The sequence below is a fragment of the Ranitomeya variabilis genome, chromosome 4 (assembly GCF_051348905.1).
Source record: "Ranitomeya variabilis isolate aRanVar5 chromosome 4, aRanVar5.hap1, whole genome shotgun sequence".
Taxonomy (NCBI): Eukaryota; Metazoa; Chordata; class Amphibia; order Anura; family Dendrobatidae; genus Ranitomeya; species Ranitomeya variabilis.
The window spans coordinates 14,195,209-14,211,499 of NC_135235.1; the positions used below are offsets into that span (position 1 = coordinate 14,195,209).

Consider the following 16,291-nt stretch of genomic DNA (forward strand, 5'->3'; position numbering starts at 1 on the left):
CTGCCAGCAATGCAACTGTTGTTGGTGCGCTTGTTCAAAGCGCCGGCGCCTGCACAACAGCTTCCCCCAGAATATTAACCTCACGCCACACAAAGGAGCGCTGCGCTGTCCAGCCGGCCCAGTGCTGGAAGCGGCCAACCGGCCACGCTGGCACCGGAGAAGACATCACTGGAAAAACTAACGGCACTTTCCTAACTTTCCAGAAACCGGTCTACTGCAATCTAGTCAGAAGCAAAGCTGCAGTGAGCGGTGCACCGGAGACACACAGGAAGATCCAAAAATCAAGCGGATCCATCTACCGCCATGCAATGCAGAAGGGCAGACACTGAACAAGCAGGGGCTGCAGACACTGAACAAGCAGGGGCGCAGACAGGGATGACTGGGAATGAGGCTGTGGTTGTGCCTGGACCACAGGACATGGTGTAATGTATCCTATATAGAAATGTAGGTATCGTTTAATGATATGTAGCTTGTTAATCTGGGCCTTGTAGTGCCCCGTGGACTGATACAGTGTGACACTGACAGTAAATACATGAGCAGCGATCTAAGGCCCCTGTACTATCAGGTAACATGAGACATGTACCTGCGCAGGATTAATGCGGAGGTGGGGGAGGTACGTGAGCGGCGGTGTGATGTCTGCACCCCGTACCATCACATACCGGGGGCTGAGCCGTCGCTGGGCAAGATCTTACAAAATGGGAAATTAGAGAGCGGCGTTTTTATCTCTCCAAAGTCTGTAATCACGTTAAATAGAAGGAGTGAGCGGCAATATCCCGGTAATTACTTGTTTCTTTATTTTATTCCTGAAGATTAATAGGCGGCAGGAAAGAGAGCGCGCACGTGGGACGTGATGAGCCGCTGCTCTCCGCTGACTGAGGGGATGCAAATTTCCCAAAATAACAGGAACTGCGGAGAGAGGTCCGACAGTCTCTGAGAAAACGGGACCGTGGGAGATCAGGTCGCACACTACAACTTTTACACGATTGAAATCCTGTGGCTATGTTCCCCTCGGGACTGTGGAGATGCAGCAGCGCAGTAAAGTGACTGTGTGACATCACTAAGAGACTGAGGACACGACATAGGTGACATCACTAAGAGACTGAGGACACGACATAGGTGACATCACTAAGAGACTGAGGACGCGACATAGGTGACATCACTAAGAGACTGAGGACGCGACATAGGTGACATCACCGTAAGACACTGAAGACGCGACATGGGTGACATCACTGTAAGACACTGAGGACACGACATAGGTGACATCACTAAGACACTGAGGACGCGACATTGGTGACATCACTGTAAGACACTGAAGACACGACATAGGTGACATCACTAAGACACTGAGGATACGACATAGGTGACATCACTGTAAGACACTGAGGACACGACATAGGTGACATCACTAAGAGACTGAGGACGCGACATAGGTGACATCACCGTAAGACACTGAAGACGCGACATGGGTGACATCACTGTAATACACTGAGGACACGACATAGGTGACATCACTAAGACACTGAGGACGCGACATTGGTGACATCACTGTAAGACACTGAAGACACGACATAGGTGACATCACTAAGACACTGAGGATACGACATAGGTGACATCACTGTAAGACACTGAGGACACGACATAGGTGACATCACTAAGACACTGAGGATACGACATAGGTGACATCACTGTAAGACACTGAGGAGGCGACATTGGTGACATCACTGTAAGACACGACATAGGTGACATCACCGTAATACACGGAGGATACGACATAGGTGACATCACTGTAAGACACTGAGGATACGACATTGGTGACATCACTGTAAGACACCGAGGATGTGACATAGGTAACATCACTGTAAGACACTGAGGACACGACATAGGTGACATCACTGTAAGACACCGAGGACGAGACATAGGTGACATCACTGTAAGACACCGAGGATGTGACATAGGTGACATCACTGTAAGACACTGAGGACGCGACATAGGTGACATCACTGTAAGACACTGAGGAGGCGACATAGGTGACATCACTAAGACACGGAGGACGTGACATAGGTGACATCACTGTAAGACACTGAGGAGGCGACATAGGTGACATCACTGTAAGACACTGAAGACACGACATAGGTGACATCACTAAGACACTGAGGATACGACATAGGTGACATCACTGTAAGACACTGAGGACACGACATAGGTGACATCACTAAGACACTGAGGATACGACATAGGTGACATCACTGTAAGACACTGAGGAGGCGACATGGGTGACATCACTGTAAGACACTGAGGATACGACATAGGTGACATCACCGTAATACACGGAGGATACGACATAGGTGACATCACTGTAAGACACTGAGGATACGACATTGGTGACATCACTGTAAGACACCGAGGATGTGACATAGGTGACATCACTGTAAGACACCGAGGATGTGACATAGGTGACATCACTAAGACACTGAGGACACGACATAGGTGACATCACTGTAAGACACCGAGGACGAGACATAGGTGACATCACTGTAAGACACCGAGGATGTGACATAGGTGACATCACTGTAAGACACTGAGGATGTGACATTGGTGACATCACTGTAAGACACTGAGGACACGACATAGGTGACATCACTGTAAGACACTGAGGAGGCGACATAGGTGACATCACTGTAAGACACTGAGGACACGACATAGGTGACATCACTGTAAGACACCGAGGACGAGACATAGGTGACATCACTGTAAGACACCGAGGATGTGACATTGGTGACATCACTGTAAGACACTGAGGACACGACATAGGTGACATCACTGTAAGACACTGAGGAGGCGACATAGGTGACATCACTGTAAGACACGGAGGACGCGACATAGGTGACATCACTGTAAGACACTGAGGAGGCGACATAGGTGACATCACTGTAAGACACTGAGGACGCGACATAGGTGACATCACTGTAAGACACGGAGGACGCGACATAGGTGACATCACTGTAAGACACCGAGGATGTGACATAGGTGACATCACTGTAAGACACTGAGGACGCGACATAGGTGACATCACTGTAAGACACTGAGGAGGCGACATAGGTGACATCACTGTAAGACACTGAGGACGCGACATAGGTGACATCACTGTAAGACACTGAGGACACGACATAGGTGACATCACTGTAAGACACTGAGGATGTGACATAGATGACATCACTGTAAGACACTGAGGAGGCGACATAGGTGACATCACTGTAAGACACTGAGGACGCGACATAGGTGACATCACTGTAAGACACTGAGGAGGCGACATAGGTGACATCACTGTAAGACACTGAGGACACAACATAGGTGACATCACTGTAAGACTCTGAGGACGCGACATAGATGACATCACTGTAAGACACTGAGGACGCGACATAGATGACATCACTGTAAGACACTGAGGACGTGACATAGATGACATCACTGTAAGACACTGAGGACGCGACATAGATGACATCACTGTAAGACACTGAGGATACGACATAGGAGGCATCACTGTAAGACACTGAGGACGTGACATAGGTGACATCACTGTAAGACACTGAGGACACGACATAGGTGACATCACTGTAAGACACTGAGGACGCGACATAGGTGACATCACTGTAAGACACTGAGGATGTGACATAGGTGACATCACTGTAAGACACTGAGGACGCGACATAGATGACATCACTGTAAGACACTGAGGATACGACATAGGAGGCATCACTGTAAGACACTGAGGACGTGACATAGGTGACATCACTGTAAGACACTGAGGACGTGACATAGGTGACATCACTGTAAGACACTGAGGACACGACATAGGTGACATCACTGTAAGACACTGAGGACGCGACATAGGTGACATCACTGTAAGACACTGAGGATGTGACATAGGTGACATCACTGTAAGACACTGAGGACGTGACATAGGTGACATCACTGTAAGACACCGAGGACGTGACATAGGTGACATCACTGTAAGACACTGAGGATGCGACATATGTGACATCACTGTAAGACACTGAGGAGGCGACATAGGTGACATCACTGTAAGACACTGAGGACGCGACATAGATGACATCACTGTAAGACACTGAGGATACGACATAGGAGGCATCACTGTAAGACACTGAGGACGTGACATAGGTGACATCACTGTAAGACACTGAGGACGTGACATAGGTGACATCACTGTAAGACACTGAGGAGGCGACATAGGTGACATCACTGTAAGACACTGAGGACGCGACATAGGAGGCATCACTGTAAGACACTGAGGACGTGACATAGGTGACATCACTGTAAGACACTGAGGACACGACATAGGTGACATCACTGTAAGACACTGAGGACGCGACATAGGTGACATCACTGTAAGACACTGAGGACGCGACATAGGTGACATCACTGTAAGACACTGAGGATGTGACATAGGTGACATCACTGTAAGACACTGAGGACGTGACATAGGTGACATCACTGTAAGACACCGAGGACGTGACATATGTGACATCACTGTAAGACACTGAGGAGGCGACATAGGTGACATCACTGTAAGACACTGAGGATGTGACATAGGTGACATCACTGTAAGACACTGAGGACGTGACATAGGTGACATCACTGTAAGACACCGAGGACGTGACATAGGTGACATCACTGTAAGACACTGAGGAGGCGACATAGGTGGCATCCCCCAAACTGGAGCATAGAATAGTGTCAACCATGAGCTCGGACACTTTCTAACACCCCTCGCCCTAGTTCAGCAAACTACTTTACACAGAATTCTGGCAAAAAAAAAAAGAGTTTGAAATGTTGCAAATTTATTTATATTTACAAAAACTTTTAGATATGCAAATTAGGTGCAGTTATTAAGCCACCTGTGGCCGACGATGGCAAGTTTCAGAATACTGGGTGTAAATTAGAAAGGGACTATGTCCGAGCACGGTCGGCAAACGCCTACATTTATGCCGTCAGTGACAGGAGAACATTTTGGCTCTGGCGCAGGATTTGTCAAGTCTGGCAATAAAAATGCTCGTCTCGATGGTTGGGGCCTTTGTGTTAATTTCAAGATCTCTGCTTGTTGTCAGCAAAGGAAACCTTTACTTCCAGGAGATGAACTGGATGCAGTCGTAGGATGATCACATAAATGCTCGGTCAGTAAATCTGCCATTACTGGGGATCTCTCCTACAATAAGTCGTGAACATGCGGCATCACATGTCCAGGACGTACACACAAACCAAGGTGATGTGCACACGACGTTTTCAAACTCCGGAAAAATCGCCGAGTTTTTAATCGTCCGTGGTTTTATCAGACGTATTTTCCATTTTTTTTCTCGGTTCAACAAAAGAAACTGCAAGAAGTTTCTGAAGTGAAAACGCTGAAAAAATACTCAAAAACAGAACGGAAATGTGAGCCTTCCCGATGACTTGTAAAGTACGGAACATCTTCAGAGTGGAAGACGCATGAAGAACGGACCGGTCACTGATTTTAGCCACTTGGAGGCTTTCTATACCTGTAGCAGTTAAAATAGGCTCCAAAGCCTGAACGTGTGAACAGCGCATCGACTTTACATAGAACACCGATGATTACTCTCTCCAGCGTTCTCAGCGTATGCCAGAAAAAGACGTTGTGTGCACAGGAGAAAACGAGATTTCTAGGGATACTTCGTTCCTCTTCATTGTTACTCTCCTGTCATCTATGGTGTTACATAGGACTGCACGTGACACCTACTACATTATCTGTACTCAGAGAGTTATCACTGTTATCTGTGGTGTTACATAGGACTGCAGGTGACATCACTACATTATCTGTACTCAGAGAGTTATCACTGTGGTATCTGCTGTGTTACATAGGACTGCAGGTGACATCTACTACATTATCTGTACTCAGAGAGTTATCACTGTGTTATCTGTGGTGTTACATAGGACTGCAGGTGACATCACTACATTATCTGTACTCAGAGAGTTATCACTGTGTTATATGTGGTGTTACATAGGACTGCAGGTGACATCTACTACATTATCTGTACTCAGAGAGTTATCACTGTGTTATCTGTGGTGTTACATAGGACTGCAGGTGACATCTACTACATTATCTGTACTCAGAGAGTTATCACTGTGTTATCTGTGGTGTTACATAGGACTGCAGGTGACATCTACTACATTATCTGTACTCATAGAGTTATCACTGTGTTATTTGTGGTGTTACATAGGACTGCAGGTGACATCTACTACATTACCTGTACTCAGAGAGTTATCACTGTGGTATCTGCTGTGTTACATAGGACTGCAGGTGACATCTACTACATTATCTGTACTCAGAGAGTTATCACTGTGTTATCTGTGGTGTTACATAGGACTGCAGGTGACATCTACTACATTATCTGTACTCAGAGAGTTATCACTGTGTTATCTGTGGTGTTACATAGGACTGCAGGTGACATCTACTACATTATCTGTACTCAGAGAGTTATCACTGTGGTATCTGCTGTGTTACATAGGACTGCAGGTGACATCTACTACATTATCTGTACTCAGAGTTATCACTGTGTTATCTGTGGTGTTACATAGGACTGCAGGTGACATCTACTCCATTATCTGTACTCAGAGAGTTATCACTGTGTTATCTGTGGTGTTACATAGGACTGCAGGTGACATCTACTACATTATCTGTACTCAGAGAGGTATCACTGTTATCTGTGGTGTTACATAGGACTGCAGGTGACATCTACTGCAATATCTGTACTCAGAGAGTTATCACTGTGTTATCTGTGGTGTTACATAGGACTGCAGGTGACATCTACTACATTATCTGTACTCAGAGTTATCACTGTGTTATCTGTGGTGTTACATGGGACTGCAGGTGACATCTACTACATTATCTGTACTCAGGGTGTTATCACTGTGTTATCTGTGGTGTTACATGGGACTTCAGGTGACATCTACTACATTATCTGTACTCAGTGAGTTATCACGGTTATCTGTGGTGTTACATAGGACTGCAGGTGACATCTACTACATTATCTGTACTCAGGGAGTGATCACTATGTTATCTGTGGTGTTACATAGGACTGCAGGTGACATCTACTACATTATCTGTACTCAGGGAGTGATCACTATGTTATCTGTGGTGTTACATAGGACTGCAGGTGACATCTACTACATTATCTGTACTCAGGGAGTGATCACTATGTTATCTGTGGTGTTACCTAAGGGTACCGTCACACAGTGCCATTTTCATCGCTACGACGGCACGATTCGTGACGTTCTAGCGATATCGTTACGATATCGTTGTGTCTGACACGCTACTGCGATCCGGATCCCCGCTGAGAATCGTACGTCGTAGCAGATCGTTTGAAACTTTCTTTCGTCGTCTAGTGTCCCGCTGTGGCGGCATGATTGCATTGTGTGACACAGGTTGTATACGATGTGCGCACAGTAACCAACGGCTTCTACATCGCAAATACGTCATGAAATTATCGCTCCAGCGCCGTGTATTGCAACGTGTGACAGCAGTATACGACGCTGGAGCGATACTTATATGACGCTGCAACGTCACGAATCGTGCCGTCGTAGCGATGAAAATGGCACTGTGTGACGGTACCCTTAGACTGCAGGTGACATCTACTGCATTATCTATTCTCAGTGAGTTATCACGGTTATCTGTAGTGTTACATAGGACTGCAGGTGACATCTACTACATTACCTGTACTCAGAGAGTTATCACTGTGTTATCTGTGGTGTTACATGGGACTGCAGGTGACATCAACTGCATTATCTGTACTCAGTGAGTTATCACGGTTATCTGTGGTGTTACATAGGACTGCAAGTGACATCTACTACATTATCTGTACTCAGAGAGTTATCACTGTGTTATCTGTGGTGTTACATAGGACTGCAGGAGGCTCGGCGAGTGGTCTTCGTGGTGCTGATATCGTGCTCTGTGACACCCCAGATTACATATAATTATCGTTACTCGTTGCATTAATGGGACCAGACTACAATATGCAGCTCTAACTGGAGAGCTGAGCGTCGTTCTGCTGATGACACGGGATTTCTCCCCGGATTCCCCGTGTGTGCAGTCGCAGTTCCCTTACACCCCTTGTACATACGTGTTGCATTCGGCTAATTTAAAGGGACAATGGCGCGTTTTTAAAGCGACGTCTCCTGCAGCCCATTTCCCACTAACAGCGTATATTAAAGGCTATAAAACCCTTTAAACAGGCGCGAGAATCAGAGGCGTCTTTAATTATTCATTTCATCACTATGGGAGACTAAAACACTCGGCAGCATGCGAGAACATCATATGGAGATTGTTTTTGTTTTCTGCCTTTTCTCCAAAAAGCTAACAAATTGGCAGAGACTACTCAATTATACGACTTCATTTCATTTTTTTTTTTGTTTCTCCAACATCAAAGGGATCAGAGAAATTATAGCGGCATTCCGGGGTCAATAAAAGGTAATCAGCCGGAGAGTCCTCCACAAGAAAGATAATAGCTCTGCTGCGGAAAACGAATGCGACTGCACGGCCCGGAGGGTCTCGTCTGAGGGCGCAGAAATTAGAGGGGTGTTACGTGGTCAGGATCAGACCCCGGACGCCGCCAGGAGGAATCTGCTGACCCCCCTTTATGGGGACAGAGGAAAAATAGCTGGAAAAATAGGCAAACACACAGGGGAAGAAGGGGAGGAATGGACTCCTCAATGGGGAAAAGAAAACACGATTAATGATTTATTCCGAGATATTGACTTTCCATAACAACGTACTGCATGTGCAGGTGTAGGATGACGAGTGGAAGTGTGCACAGTGGCTATTAAGTCTACACGTTTGAAAAAACTGACCGTCACATCCAAACATAGACTAAGTGTGAACAGGTGCTGAACCTAGAGTCACCAACTCTTATATAGTCAAGCAAATAAGGCAGCACCCTGCAGCGCTGAAACATGCAAACATGAAACACGAAAACTGAACTGCATTACTGCACTGGAAATATGAAAAATGAGAGCGTTTAGCGCATAACGTTTATTCTCAGCGAGGAAAGGAAAGCGTAGGACCTGGTATAAGAGAGATGCCGTAAAGTGGCTACCAGGTACACATAAAATTGGCCATTTTTATGCGCTAAACGCTCTCATTTTTCATATTTCTAGTGCAGTAATGCAGTTCAATTTTCGTGTTTCATGTTTGCATGTTTCAGCGATGCAGTGTGCTGCCTTATTTGCTTGACTATTAAGTCTACACGCCCCTGGGAAAACCACAGGTTGTTGCCATAATAAAAAAAAAAATCCAACCAAGAAGAATAATTTCAGACCTTTTTCCTCCTTTATGTAGCAGACAATCTGCACATATCCATTGAGAAATAAACTGGATGGAAAAAGAAAATAGTGATGTGAAATAATGAGGCTGCATAAATCTGCACGCCCTTGGTGCAGTTCCCTGTGAATTTCTGCCAGTGTTCAGTGTATTTGGGTTGGGATCAGCGCGGCACATCTCGAATCGGCGATCTTTGCCGGCTCCACATCTGTCAGATTACAGGGACATCTCCTGTGTACAGCCCCCTCTTCAGGTCACCACAGATTGCGGGGGCATCTCCTGTGTACAGCGCCCTCTTCAGGTCACCACAGATTGCGGGGGGCATCTCCTGTGTACAGCCCCCTCTTCAGGTCACCACAGATTGCGGGGACATCTCCTGTGTACAGCGCCCTCTTCAGGTCACCACAGATTGCGGGGGGCATCTCCTGTCTACAGCGTCCTCTTCAGGTCACCACAGATTGCGGGGACATCTCCTGTGTACAGCGCCCTCTTCAGGTCACCACAGATTGCGGGGACATCTCCTGTGTACAGCGCCCTCTTCAGGTCTACAGAATGCCCCTTGTTCAGGCCTGGGCTCGATCCAGAACTTCCATCTTCTTCTGGAGAGGCCGATCTTTGGCCGGTCTGCAGTTCGACTAGGGTAGTTTTCACTGAAAGGCGAAATTCCTCCTCATATTCAGCTTTTTAGCAGAGGCTGGAAGGTTCTGATATAAGATTGACTGATTGTTCAGTCCATAATCCCCTCCACCTTGTCTAAAGTCCCAGCTGCCAAAAAACAGCCCAAAAGCACAATGCTGCCCCCACCATGCCTCACTGTGGCGATGGTGATTTCCTAACAAACAGGCAACCCCCACATGTACTCAGGCTGGCTAGCAGCTGCAAATCATGCAGCTACGGTGACAGAAACTAAATCTCCGAGCACATCCGAATACTCAGAGATCACCTGAGCACGCTTGGGAAATCTCGAGTAACCAGTATACTCGCTCATCACTACTCATCCACACTAAAAAAAATTATTTTATGTTACTAACTGAATACAGAAGGGGAGATCTCAGTTTGAAATAGTTTTAAGCATCTAGTCAATGTTATACATGCCTCATCAACAGGCCCCCCCCAAAATTCTTCTGTTACTAATGTAATGTAATGTAAAACAGTAGGGGAAATCCAATTTAAAAATTGTTTGGAGCATATCTTTGTCATCCTCACAATCAATTCTTTGTTCTGTCACTAACGTAATACAGTAGGGTACATCTCACTCAGAAATTGTTTGTAGCATCTAATGTTGTGCAGGCCTCATCAACAGTCCCCCCCCCCCCCCAAAAAAAAAAAAAAAAAAAAAAAAAATTCTTCTGTTACTAAAGTCATACAGTAGGGGACATCTCTCTTTGAAATTGTTTGGAGCATCCAGTCAATGTTATACAGGCCTTATCAACAGCCCCCCCCCCCCAAAAAAAAAATAAAAAAAAATTCTTCTGTTACTAACGTCATACAGTACGGGACATGTTGCTTTGAAATTGTTTGCAGCATCTAGTCAATGTTATACAGGCTTCATCCACATGAAAAAATAAAATAAAATCTGTCACTAATGTCATACAGTAGGGGACATCTCACTTTGAAATTTTTTGGAGATCTTCTTTGTCATACAGGCCTCATCGACACTAAAACAATTCTTTCTGCTGTGAGTAACGTGATTCATCACGCAATATTTCACCTTCTAATTTTGTGCCGCTGAAATTCAGCTGTGTGCAGAGTAAAAAATCTATTTTCAGTTGCTAATACTGTGCTCCTAGCATACTATCCAAGCAACATGACTGAGAAAAGGCGAGGTCGTGGTGGAAGGGGGATTAGGCTTGGTGTTCGAGGTGTATGTGGGGTAGGTGTTAATGTTTCTCAAAGAACTAATGAACCACTAACGTCACGTTCTATCCAAAGACAACTTCTGTTTCTGGATGTTGACGTTTTTAGTGTGCTGCATGGTTCTTGCATAATTGCAGTCTCTGAAATCTTTAGTGGGGCTTATGTGCCTGCTGCTGCTGGATATGTTAACACTAATTTGTGGAAATGTGAAGTTAAACTTGATGTCACTTTGTTGGTGTGTGCAAATAAATTGTTATAAATGTGTACATTCCGCGTTGGGTCTCCTTCATGTGTGTTGCCTGTAGCAGTAGGCCTCCGATACTGGACGTCCTCCACTGTCTTTGAGTCAACTATAGTAATATACGAAACTGATATGTGTGCCACCTGAGGGTGGCAGAGCATCACTTTCAAATTTTTTTTTTTGGAGGGGTGGGTTTATCACTTATATAGCGCCCATAATTCAACATTCGCTTTAGAGACATTATTAGCACTGTCATCATTGAGACTCACAATCTAAATTTACTACCTGTATGTCTTTGTAGTGTTGGTAGAAAAATAATTACTGGGAGTAAACCCTCGTTAACACGGGGAGAACATACAAACTCTTTGCAGATGATGTCCATGGTGGGCACAGGACTACTGCGCTGCAAGACTGCTAATGTTTTTGCATTGACAACTGAACGTTTCTGTGGTTGGAAGGATATCACTGCGATGCAAACTGTGTACCTCACTGCTGTGTTGGGGAACACCACTGTCAAGATTGTCTTCCAGCACGTTTTGATACTGCAGCATGGGAGCGTCCCTGTCCAGGGAGGAAGCAACAGGCAAAATTTACTTTTGTATTGTGGATAGAACACACTAGCGAACCAGTAGTGAGCACGATTTGGAATCATAACTATACGGGAAACAATCATGTTGCAAGAAGGCGCTCATGGGTCAGTGGCCTTCATGAGGTCCAACTCCACAGTGTGTTGGTGGTGGTAAAACACTCAAGCTTTCTTCCTCCATGTCCTCCCTGACAACTACAAACAACAGAGAGGGAATCATTATTGTCTTCATCTCCTAACTGTTGCGCGTCCATCACCTCTTCCTTCTCGTCCTTTTCATGGTCCTTCTCCATTTGTTCCGCCCATGGCAAATGTCTGTGAGGTGACAGACCTGCACTTATAGATATCGTTAACCCTAAAGGTATCCTCCTCTGCTTCCTCCTCTTCCCTCAGGACCACCACCACCTGCTCACCCACATGTAGATGACAGTAATAGGGATGCTGATGATGGCATCATCACCGCTAACCATCTTAGTAGCCATCTTTGTATCCAGTACACAGGTGTGAATTGCACACATCCGTTGTGCCAGGCTACAAAAGATATCATCCTGCACCAGGTCTCGGAGCTGCTGCCATAGTCGCTGCACCTAGAAAACAAGAACCTCATCCACGCCAGAACCTGCGAGCGGCCCCAGACTATATCTTAGGAGAGCGCAAGGTCAGAACTAACGTACGATCACTCCAGAAAGGACTGGAAAAAAAAACAACTGAAGCCTCCCGATCCACAAGAAACAATCCCCATTATCTCTCAAAACGAAAGGAAGACCTTTCTTGTGGATCCGAGGAGCCTCCAACCTGCTCAATTTTGCTAATCAAACTCGCTGACAGCCCAAACAAGCCGTCTAACACGGATAATTAAGAGAAATAGCGGAGGAGGGGGCGGCAGGAGGATGGGGGGCTGCGATTGTGAGTAGGATCCCGAGGTTCTCGCTTCATAACTATCAGCTGTATATAAATTTGTACTTAGACCAAAATGCAAGATGATGATTTCTGCTGGAAAGAAAATGTCACAGAAGCAGTTGCGGCTTGAAGGAACTCGATTCATAATGCATTTTATAAATAGTTAATGTCTCCCATACATAAGCCGGGGCTGCAAATCAAAAAATTGTCAACATTTTTAGTCCTAGTTGTCAGTTTTTGCTGTCGACTGGAGCTTTGTGTGTGTTTCTGAAGCCGGGAGGAGGCTTGTAATTCCAGGCATTTTCTCTATATGGCTTTAAGAGCTTCTCCAGCCAACTTTCTTCCCCCTGCTAGGATTGTGTCAGATGTAAAGGATGGAGGACGAGGGGGGAGAAAAGTTTTCAGCTACATTGTTAAGACTTTGTTTTCATTGTTATTCACAGCAGAGTAGGTGGTATATAGAGGGGGTGGTGTGCGCAGGGAAGATGACAGCCCTCATCATGGTGAAGTGGTCAGTGGTCGCTGACAGTACGAGAGTGCGGAGCTCCACAATGGGGGCCATTATCAGAGAAGGAAAGAAACATAGTGTGCGAATGCGAAGCCCCCCGAGCTGCGATAATAATGTGTGGACAGACGTAAGGGTGGGCACATATCACAAACCTCACAAACAATAATCCTGTCCAAAATGGATGTGTGACAAAACTGATGTGGGTGGAAGCAGAGGGGTCCCGTGGTCTTTTATAGGGTCCAACTGGGCTTCATTCTAAGAACCGACACTTATCCTGCAGAGGAACTGTGAGGAACAGGAAAGGGGAAAGATGACCCCAATACTAGTCACCGGGCCCCTCTGCTTCTTTTACATTAGTTATGCTACAGATCCGTTTTGGATACAAACTCCCTTTATTCCGAAAGTACAATTCCTAATGGCAGGTGTGAACACAGACTAAAATCTATACAACAGGGGAAGAGTCCGACACAGCGTGAGTGTCCTGTGCAGAGGAAAAAAGCAACCACAGAGGATCTCATGGGGATGAGGCGATGTATCTGACAAGGGGGAGTGCTTGGTGCAGGTGAAATCTCTGGTCAAGAAATGTGCAGAACATGGAAAGAGTGAGTGCAGAAGAACTCTCCAACACAGGGTGCCTATCCCAGGGTAAGCACCTGGCACAGGGGAAGTCTGCAGTGAAGGAAACTGGTCAAGAACAGCAGAAATCTCTGGGGCAGGAAATGTTTTAGGTGAGGGAGAACTGTGCAGCACAGGGGAAATCTCCAGCACACGGGAAGGTTTTGGTGAGGGAGAACTGTGCAGCACAGGAAGTCTCCAGCACACGGGAAGGTTTTGGTGAGGCAGAACTGTGCAGCACAGGGGAAGTCTCCAGCACACGGGAAGGTTTTGGTGAGGCAGAGCTGTGCAGCACAGGGGAAGTCTCCAGCACACGGGAAGGTTTTGGTGAGGCAGAACTGTGCAGCACAGGAAGTCTTCAGCACATGGGAAGGTTTTGGTGAGGCAGAACTGTGCAGCACAGGAAGTCTTCAGCACATGGGAAGGTTTTGGTGAGGCAGAACTGTGCAGCACAGGAAGTCTCCAGCACACGGGAAGGTTTTGGTGAGGGAGAACTGTGCAGCACAGGAAGTCTCCAGCACACGGGAAGGTTTTGGTGAGGGAGAACTGTGCAGCACAGGGGAAGTCTCCAGTCATGGAACGGTTTTGGTGAGGGAGAACTGTGCAGCACAGGGGAAGTCTCCAGCACACGGGAAGGTTTTGGTGAGGGAGAACTGTGCAGCACAGGGGAAATCTCCAGCACACGGGAAGGTTTTGGTGAGGGAGAACTGTGCAGCACAGGGATAATCTCCAGCACACAGGAAGGTTTTGGTGAGGGAGAACTGTGCAGCACAGGGGAACTCTCCAGAAGATGGAACGGTTTTGGTGAGGGAGAACTGTGCAGCACAGGAAGTCTCCAGCACATGGGAAGGTTTTGGTGAGGGAGAACTGTGCAGCACAGGGGAAGTCTCCAGCACACAGGAAGGTTTTGGTGAGGGAAAACTGTACAGCACAGGGGAAATCTCCAGAACATGGAACGGTTTTGGTGAGGGAGAACTGTGCAGCACAGGAAGTCTCCAGCACACGGGAAGCTTTTGGCAAGGGAGAACTGTGCAGCACAGGAAGTCTCCAGCACAGGGGAAGGTTTTGGTGAGGGAGAACTGTGCAGCACAGGGGAAGTCTCCAGCACACGGGAAGGTTTTGGTGAGGGAGAACTGTGCAGCACAGGGGAAGTCTCCAGCACACGGGAAGGTTTTGGTGAGGGAGAACTGTGCAGCACAGGGGAAGTCTCCAGCACACGGGAAGGTTTTGGTGAGGGAGAACTGTGCAGCACAGGGTAAATCTCCAGCACACAGGAAGGTTTTGGTGAGGGAGAACTGTGCAGCACAGGGGAAATCTCCAGAACATGGAACGGTTTTGGTGAGGGAGAACTGTGCAGCACAGGAAGTCTCCAGCACACGGGAAGGTTTTGGTGAGGCAGAGCTGTGCAGCACAGGGGAAGTCTCCAGCACACGGGAAGGTTTTGGTGAGGCAGAACTGTGCAGCACAGGAAGTCTTCAGCACATGGGAAGGTTTTGGTGAGGCAGAACTGTGCAGCACAGGAAGTCTCCAGCACACGGGAAGGTTTTGGTGAGGCAGAACTGTGCAGCACAGGGGAAGTCTTCAGCACATGGGAAGGTTTTGGTGAGGCAGAACTGTGCAGCACAGGGGAAGTCTCCAGTCATGGAACGGTTTTGGTGAGGGAGAACTGTGCAGCACAGGGGAAGTCTCCAGCACACGGGAAGGTTTTGGTGAGGGAGAACTGTGCAGCACAGGGGAAATCTCCAGCACACGGGAAGGTTTTGGTGAGGGAGAACTGTGCAGCACAGGGATAATCTCCAGCACACAGGAAGGTTTTGGTGAGGCAGAACTGTGCAGCACAGGGGAACTCTCCAGAAGATGGAACGGTTTTGGTGAGGGAGAACTGTGCAGCACAGGAAGTCTCCAGCACATGGGAAGGTTTTGGTGAGGGAGAACTGTGCAGCACAGGGGAAGTCTCCAGCACACAGGAAGGTTTTGGTGAGGGAAAACTGTACAGCACAGGGGAAATCTCCAGAACATGGAACGGTTTTGGTGAGGGAGAACTGTGCAGCACAGGAAGTCTCCAGCACACGGGAAGCTTTTGGCGAGGGAGAACTGTGCAGCACAGGAAGTCTCCAGCACAGGGGAAGGTTTTGGTGAGGGAGAATTGTGCAGCACAGGGGAAGTCTCCAGCACACGGGAAGGTTTTGGTGAGGGAGAACTGTGCAGCACAGGGGAAGTCTCCAGCACACGGGAAGGTTT

The 16,291-nt window shown here is 47.0% G+C and overlaps 1 protein-coding gene across 7 annotated transcripts in view; it reads right to left on the reverse strand.

The window, feature by feature from the left end:
* Positions 1-16,291, reverse strand: part of VTI1A (vesicle transport through interaction with t-SNAREs 1A) — a 453,761-nt gene that overhangs the window by 367,537 nt on the left and 69,933 nt on the right. The gene's annotated exons all lie outside the window — the stretch shown is intronic.